Source organism: Chlorocebus sabaeus, chromosome 21 (genome assembly GCF_047675955.1).
Source record: "Chlorocebus sabaeus isolate Y175 chromosome 21, mChlSab1.0.hap1, whole genome shotgun sequence".
NCBI classification, from domain to species: domain Eukaryota; kingdom Metazoa; phylum Chordata; class Mammalia; order Primates; family Cercopithecidae; genus Chlorocebus; species Chlorocebus sabaeus.
Genome location: NC_132924.1, coordinates 122,063,989 through 122,072,502, shown reverse-complemented (window position 1 = coordinate 122,072,502; position 8,514 = coordinate 122,063,989). Strand labels below are relative to the sequence as shown.

The window sequence follows — 8,514 nt, the reverse complement described above, 5'->3', positions numbered from 1 at the left end:
GATTACTGGCGTGAGCCACCCTGCCTGACCAGTTCTCTGGATTTCTGAATAAAACTATAATGTCCTAAACTAGGACACGATCTTTCATGTATTGTCTAATCTTAGACAAGTTTGAACTCTGATATGGTTCCTTCTCCTGTCCTCATTGCATAGTTTTTCTCCTGAATGTAGCAGCATATAGAAGTCTGATTTGTGGGAGGATAACAGCGTTTTCTTCCGGGTGCAGTGGCTCACGCCTGCAATCCCAGTACTTTGGGAGGCCAAGGTGGGCAGATCACCTGAGGTCTGGAGTTCAACAGCAGGCTGGTCAACATGGTAAAACCCCATCTCTCCTAAAAATACAAAAATTGGCTGGGCGTGGTGGCGCATACCTGTAATCCCAGCTACTTGGGAGTCTGAGGCAGGAGAATCACTTGAACCTGAGAGGCAGAGGTTTCAGTGAGCTAAGATTATGCCACTGCACTCCAGCATGGACGACAGAGTGACACACCATCTCAAAAAAAAAAAAAAAAGAATATATATCTTTCTGTAAGGCTTTTTGTACAATAGCAATGAAGTCAGCTTTGATGAGAATTTATTATTTGTTTATGTTAAAATATGAAACACTTCCCAAATTTGTGTGTCATCCTTGCACAGGAACCATGCTAATCTTCTCTGTATCATTCCAATTATTTTTTTCTTTTTAGTGTATTGCTGCCGAAGAGAGCATGTGATAACAATTTAATGTAATTCACCTAAATTATTCAATATTAAAATATCAAGGAATATCAGACCTTTCTTTTGTTTTTTAAGATGGGGTCTTCAAGTATGGTGGTGCCTCCTTGTAGTCCCAGCTACTCAGGAGGCTGACATGGAAGGATCGCTTGAGCCCGGGAGGCAGAGGATGCAGTGAGCTGAGATCTCGCCACTGCACTGCAGCCTGGGTGACAGAGCCAGGCCTTATCTTAAAAAATAAAAAAAGGAAAAAAAAAAAACAAACCAGCTGTTGGCTGGGCGCGGTGGCTCATGCCTGTAATCACAGCACTTTGGGAGGCCAAGGCGGGCGGGAGGATCACGAGGTCGGGGAGATCGAGACCATCTGGCTAACACGGTGAAACCCCGTCTCTACTAAAAATACAAAAACAAAATTAGCCGGGTGTTGTGGTGGGCGCCTGTAATCCCAGCTACTCGGGAGGCTGAGGCAGAATGGCGTGAACCCGGGAGGGAGAGGTTGCAGTGAGCTGAGATCGCGCCACTGTACTCTAGCCTGGGCAACAGTGAGAGGCCGTCTCAAAACAAAACAAAACAAAACAAAGCAGCTGTCATCCAGGCTGAGGTTGGTGTGCTGCGGTGAAATCATAGAGCTAACTGCATCCCACCCTCAAACTCCTGGCCTTGGCTGCGCACGGTGGCTCACGCCTGTAATCCCAGTACTTTGGGAGGCCCAGGCAGGTGGATCACTTGAGGTCAGGAGTTCAAGACTAGTTTGGCGAACATGGTAAAACCCCATCTATACTAAAAATACAAAAACTTAGCCGGGTGTGGTGGCGGGAGCCTGTAATCCCAGCTACTCGGGAGGTTGAGGCAGGAGAATTGCTTGGACCTGGGAGGCGGAGCTTGCAGTGAGCCCAGATTGTGCTACATGACTCCAGCCTGGGTGACAGAGCGAGACTCCGTCTCAAAAAACGAAAAACAAAACCAAACACAAAAAGCCCTCCTGGGCTCAAGGGATCTTCTCATCTTAGGCCACAGATGTGTGCCACCATGCAAGGCTAATTTTTCAAAGTTTGTTTGTAAAATAGAGTTTATGTAGGGTGGAGGGTAGGGTTGATGTTGCTTTGTTGCTCAGCATGGTCTCAAACTCCTGGCCTCAAGTGATCCTCCCACATTGGCCTCCCATCAGCTTGTCCTCATCACCCAGTGACCCCAAGACTTGCCTTCACTGAAAATGATTGTTATCTTCAAATGAGTTTCATTTCCTATCGGTAGACAGTTAGTTCCATCAGATATGTCACCATACTTATGAGATTAAGGGCATGGGTCTAATCTCTCAGCTGGACCGATTTAGTATGCCAAGTCTATAGCTACAGATCTGGTTTCTTTATATTGAATTTTTTTTTTTTTGAGACAGAGTCTCACTCTGTCACCTAGGCTGCAGTGCAGTGGTGCGATCTTGGCTCACTACAGTCTCTGCCTCCTGGGTTCAAGCAATTCTCTGCCTCAGCCTCCAGAGTTGCTAGGATTACAGGCGCCCACCACCATGCCCAGCTACTTTTTTGTAATTTTTTTTTTTTTGAGACAGACTCTCGCTTTGTCGCCCAGGCTGGAGTGAAGTGGCACGATCTTAGCTCACTGCAAGCTCCGCCTCCCGGGTTCACGCCATTCTCCTGCCTCAGCCTCCCAAGTAGCTGGGACTACAGGTGCCCGCCACCATGCCAGGCTGATTTTTTTGTATTTTCAGTAGAGACGGGGTTTCTACTGTATTTCAGTAGAGACGGGGTTTCACTGTGTTAGCCAGGATGGTCTTGATCTCCTGACCTTGTGATCCACCCGCCTCAGCCTCCCAAAGTGCTGGGATTACAGGCATGAGCCACCGTGCCTGGCTACTTTTTTGTATTTTTAATAGAGATGGGGTTTCACCATCTTAGCCAGGCTGGTCTTGAACCCCTGACCTTGTGATCCACTCGCCTTGGCCTCCCAAAATGCTGGGATTACAGGCATGAGCCACCGCACCTGGCCAATTTTTGTATTTTTAGTAGAAATGGGGTTTCGCCATGTTGGCCAGGCTGGTCTCAAACTCCTGACCTCAAGTGATCCACCCGCCTTGGCCTCCCAAAGTATTGGGATTATAGGCGTGAGCCACCACACCCGGCCTAAATTGAATTCTTTATGGGTTATGTCATCTATAGAATGTCTATTAGGTTTGAGAACTAAATTGCAAAATTGTAAAAAGTTTCTTCCTGGGTTTATATCCTGGATGAGTCCTGCCCACCCCCGCCCGCCCCCCCGCCCCTACCGCCGCCGCCTCCGCCTCCGCCTCCTCAAAAAATGTCTTTAATGGACCTCTTCTACTTTCCTTCAAGAAATGCACGGTGATGGCACTGTTCCGCTGTAAGGAGTGCCATTCACACCGTATTCTCTGTGGCTATGATCCAGGGCTGGCCATTGACTGAGATTCCAACATCTTCATGACATCTTTATACACTTTCAAGAAAAGTCAATGAGGTGTATGTATTTACAAAGTGTCAGAGTTCACAGAGAGATTAAAAACAAGCATGCTGGAGTCAGACAGAAGGTTCCTGTCCCAGCTCTGACGATTAACAGCTGCACAACCCAGGACAAGATAATCAGGCTTGCCAAGTCTCAGTCTGATTTCTGTAAAATGAAGGCAGAGGTAATACTCAGGTTATAGGATTACTGTGGGGTTTCAATAGAAAAAAATTTAGGTTTAAATGCTTACCACAGCGCCTGTCAAATCATGTTCTGCGGTCACTAATTTCCCAAGATTATAAATTTCACAAGGGAAATGACAGTAACTGATGGTCACCACTACATCCCTGGGCCTAACTCCACCCCTGCCCCCACAGGTGGTATCCAATCAACATTTGTCTTAGTGTGCTTCTCCCCATATCCTCTATCAAGAACATTTGTGGCTCTGATACTATCAAAGTGTCAACTAATGAATTGTACACAACCAGTTACCCGGTTCAAATGGTTCAAATCTAGCTTTGCCAGTGCGTAAGTCTTCATTTCCTTGAAGATGCGTGCGCTCTCATATGGGTTTCCTTTCTGTCCTGTCAGTGACTGCTTAACTCAGCTAGATACTCGCCACAGTAATGAGGATGAAGTGCACCTCTCATCTCTGAGTGTTACCTTTAAAAGGACTGTTTTTTCTATTTTTCTTTAAAATAGGTTTTCTGTCTTAAAAAAAATCATATTTTGTCCCTATTTTTCCACTATATATAATTATTTATTTATTTTGAGATGGAGTTTCACTTTTGTTGCCCAGGCTGGAGTCCAGTGGTGCAATCTCAGCTCACTGCAACCTCTGCCTCCTGGGTTCAAGCGATTCTTCTGCCTCAGCCTCCTGAGTAGCTGGGATTACAGGTGTCTACCACCACTCCTGGATAATTTTTCTTTTTTTTTTTTTTTATTTTTAGTAGAGACGGGGTTTTGTCATGTGGGCCAGGCTGGTCTCGAACTCCTGACCTCAGGTGATCCACCCGCTTCAGCCTCCCAAATTGCTGGGATTACAGGCATGAGCCACTGTGCCTGGCCTATATATAATTATTTAAAAACACTCACAAAGTAGGCTGGGTGTAGTGGCTCATGCCTGTAATCCCTGCACTTTGGGAGGCTGAGGCAGGAGGATCACTTGAGCCCAGGAGTTTGAGACCAGCCTGGGCCACATAGCGAGATCTTGTCTCTATTCTCTAAATAAAATGCCTATAAAGTAGAAAAATATTTTTAATATAATGAAAGTGGGAATTAAAAAAAAAAACACCCAGCACAGCACCGAAGACTGTATACATAGTATTTGAATTTTGTGAAAGAAAATTGTCTCAGCATATTTCATGGGGTAGCCCTGCTGAGCAGGCGCAGTCAAAAAAATAATAATAATTAATAAAAAAGAAAACTGTGGGTTGGGCTTGGTGGCTTATGCCCATAATCTGAGCACTTTGGGAGGCCGAGAGGAGTGGATCGCTTGAGTCCAGGAGTTCAAAACCAGCCTGGGCAACGTGGCAAAACCCCATCTCAAAAAAAAAAAAACAACACACACACACACACAAAATTAGCCGGATGTGGTAGTGCGCACCTGTGGTCCCAGCTACTTGGGAGACTGAAGTGGGAGGATCACTTGAGCCTGGGAGGCAGAGGTTGCAGTGAGCTGACATGGCGCCACTGCACTCCAGCCTGGGAGACAGAGCCGGACCCTGCCTCAAAAAATTATATATGTGAATGTGTGTACTGTCTATGCATGCTGATAAGAATAAAAAAAAGGGCAGAAGGAGAGAAGGCACAACATTCACAGTAGTAATCTTTGGGTAGTGGGACTATAGATTTCTTTCCTCCTTTATCTTTTTCTTACTCTGTGCTTTTTTTTTGTTTGTTTTTTGAGACAGAGTCTCACTGTGTCATCTAGGCTGGAGTGCAGTGGTGCCATGTCAGCTCACTGCAACCTCTGCCTCCCAGGATCAAGAGGCTAAGGTAGGAGAATTGTTTGAACCCAGGAAATAGAGGTTGCAGTGAGCCAACACGGTGCCACTGCACTCCAGCCTGGGTAACAGAGTGAGACTCCATCTCAAAAAAAAAAAAAAAGATTAGTGTGAGACCACCTTCTATTTGGTCTTTCTGACTCTAGTCACAACTGCTCCCACACGGCCCCCAGAGTGATCTTTATAAAATGCAAATATTATCATGCCACACTCACCTGCTTCACTGACACTTTACTGCCCTCAGGCTAAAGCCTTTTATCACCTGGCTCCTTCTTTCTCCATCTTTATTATCCCATGCTGCACCTCCTTTCACTATAAGTCAGCTATGCCAAATAACCTACTTTTCTTCAAATTCTCCTCATTCTAATTCTTTACACAGACTCCCCTATAGCCACCATCTCCACCCACCTAATTTAAGGTCTGAAGCAGTAATCAGGAATAATTTTATAGCACAAAATGCCCATATTAAAAGAGAAGAAAAGATCACGAATCAATGTCAGCTTTCACTTTAAGAAACTACAGAGAAAAGAGTGAATACAACCTAAAATAAGCAGAAGATAATATAAATTAAAATAGAAACCAATGAAATAGAAAATAGAAAACAATAAGGAAAATCAGTGAAGCCAAAAACTGGTTGTTTGAGAAGACAAATATAATTTACAAACCGTTAGCCTGACTCATCATTAAAAAAGAGAGAAGACAAAAATTACTGGTATCAGTAATAAGAGGTGACCGCACTACTGACTCTAAAGTGATTTAAAGCACGAGAAAATAATACTCTCTTAGCGCATTCTTGCTGCTGTAACAAAATAGACTGGGTCATTTACAAAGAACAGAAATTTATTTCTTACAGTTCTGGAGACTGGGAAGTCCAAGATCAAGGTGCTGGCATTTAGTGTCTGGTAAGGTCCTTCTTGTCATTAATACATCTCCACATGGTAGAAGGCGGAACATGGAAAGGCAGAGGGGGATGAACACTGTGTGCTCACATGGTGGATGAGAATGAACCCATTCCCTCAAGCCCTTTATAAGGGCCCCAGTTCCATGCATAATGGCTCTACCCTTATGACTTTATCACCTCCTAAAAGCCCCATCTCTTATTACTATCACATTGGCAATTAAGTTTCAACATACAAATTTTGGGAGATATATTCAGACCATAGCAAATACTACCAAAAACTGTATGTCAATAAATTTGACAACTTATATGAAATGGACAAATTCCCACCAACTACTGAAACTCACTGAAGAAGAAATAACCTGAATAGCCCTATATGTATTAAAGAGCTTGAATTTATAGTTAAGATTGATCTTTGATTTTTTTTTTTTTTTTTTTTTTTGAGAGAAGGTCTTGCTTTGTCACCCAGGATGAATGCAGTGGTGTGATCACATCTCTAGGGAGTCTGTGCAGACGCAGAGGAAAATGCATGTTCAAATTGGTCTGTAAACCCAGCATCATAATGTTAAATCACAGCTCTGGGGATAAGCCAGGGAGAAGTTCATTTACATGAATGAATTTCCAAACTAGGGTCCATTTCTATGATTCTTTTTTTTTTGGAGATGGAGTCTCACTCTCGTCGCCCAGGCTGGAGTGCAGTGGCGCAATCCTAGCTCACTGCAATCTCTGCTTCCTGGGTTTAAGTGATTCTCCTGCCTCCAAGTGATTCTCCAGCCTTCTCAGCCTCCCAAGGGGCTGGGATTACAGGCGCGCACCACCATGCCCAGCTAATTTTGTATTTTTAGTAGAGATGGGATTTCACCATGTTGGCCAGGCTGACCTGGAACTTCCCACCTCAGGTGATCCGCCTGCCTCAGTCTCCCAAAGTGCTGGGATTACAGGAGTGAGCCACTGTGCCCTGCCTCATATCTATGATTTGACAGCCAGCCTCTCTACACTTAAAACAACCAATTATGGAGATCTTGGATATATATTCATGAAAGTATCATCTCTCACCTCTCTCCGTTCTGATCCTCAACACAGTGGTCTCCCAGCCTGTTTGTATCCATAACACAATTGAGTGAAAAATTTAGGGATAAAGAGAAAGGAGCTTTCCAACTTGATAAAGTTGTTTTGTTGAATGAACTTCTATAGCTATACCCTAAATGCTTTCAAAAAGAACACTGTTACTTTAATTTCACAAGATACATGTGTGTTTATGTACATATACAGACAGCACTTCAAGAGCCTTCTTCCTATCTTTGTATGGACCAAAGGCCAGTGAAATTGTTTCTCCCACCTCTGAGCAAATGGGGTCCTCATTCTTCTCAGTTTAACAGTCATAGGAAACAAGAAGAAAGATGAGAACTCTGACTCTTCTTTTTGAATAACATGGTTATCTTTTAAAATGATATTAAGGCTGGGCACGGTGGCTCACACCTGTAATCCCAGCACTTTGGGAGGCCGAGGCGGGTGGGTCACTTGAGGTAGGTTATGAGTTTGAGACCAGCCTGGCCAACATGGTGAAACCCTGTCTCTACTAAAAATATAAAAATTAGCAGGAAGTGGTGGCAGGCACCTTGTAGTCCCACCAACCCGGGAGGCTGAGACAGGAGAATCACTTGAACCCAGGAGGCAGAGGCTGCAGTGAGCGGAGATGGCACCACTGCACTCCAGCCTGGGCGACAGAGCGAGATTCTTGTCTCAAAAAATAACACGATACCAAACTGGTAGCCAGCGTTCATAGCACAATAATAATAAGTATGTACTGTAGAGTTAGTTGCATAATGCTCTGCCCTACAAAATTGACCAGGAACCATCAGATTAATAGGCATTTAACAAAAAAAATTAAATCTTTTTAATTGCTAAGGTCTGCGAGTTACCCTTTTTTTCCTTCCTCGCGTAATAATCTGCACACACGAGAAAATACTCCTGAACTTCAGTTTAGGTTTTTCTTTTCCCTATTTGCCTTCTAAAACTCCTAGGTGTTTAAAAAAAAAAAAAAAAGTCTCAAACTTAATGCACATTACGGGCTTCTTTTCTGATATACAAAAATCGTCATCGTAACCTAGTTTTCTTCTCCAAAGTGGTCAAGAGGGAAAACCTCAAGCTCATATTCAGATCTGTGTAAACCACTAGATTGCCTATCTGGTATTTTCTTTTGCAGAAAATCACTAGAGGACTAAGTAAGACGAGGCAAAGTTTAGACAGTCTGATGGCTTGTTTCCCCGAGATGAAACCTTGGAGAGAGGCTTCCCCAGATTCTAGTCTGGGTTCACTTTACTGCATGCTCTTCCCCGCTCAATACTCCGGAGAGAAATAAACTTTTATTTGCTCGAGCAGAAAAATTAAGAAGCCCACGAACATGTAGCGGACTTGGAA

General features: G+C 43.9%; 1 pseudogene; it reads right to left on the bottom strand.

Moving 5' to 3' along the window:
- Window positions 1-591: 591 nt before the first annotated feature.
- On the bottom strand, window positions 592-704 carry LOC119621625 (U6 spliceosomal RNA; annotated as a pseudogene).
- Between the last annotated feature and the right edge of the window lie 7,810 nt (window positions 705-8,514).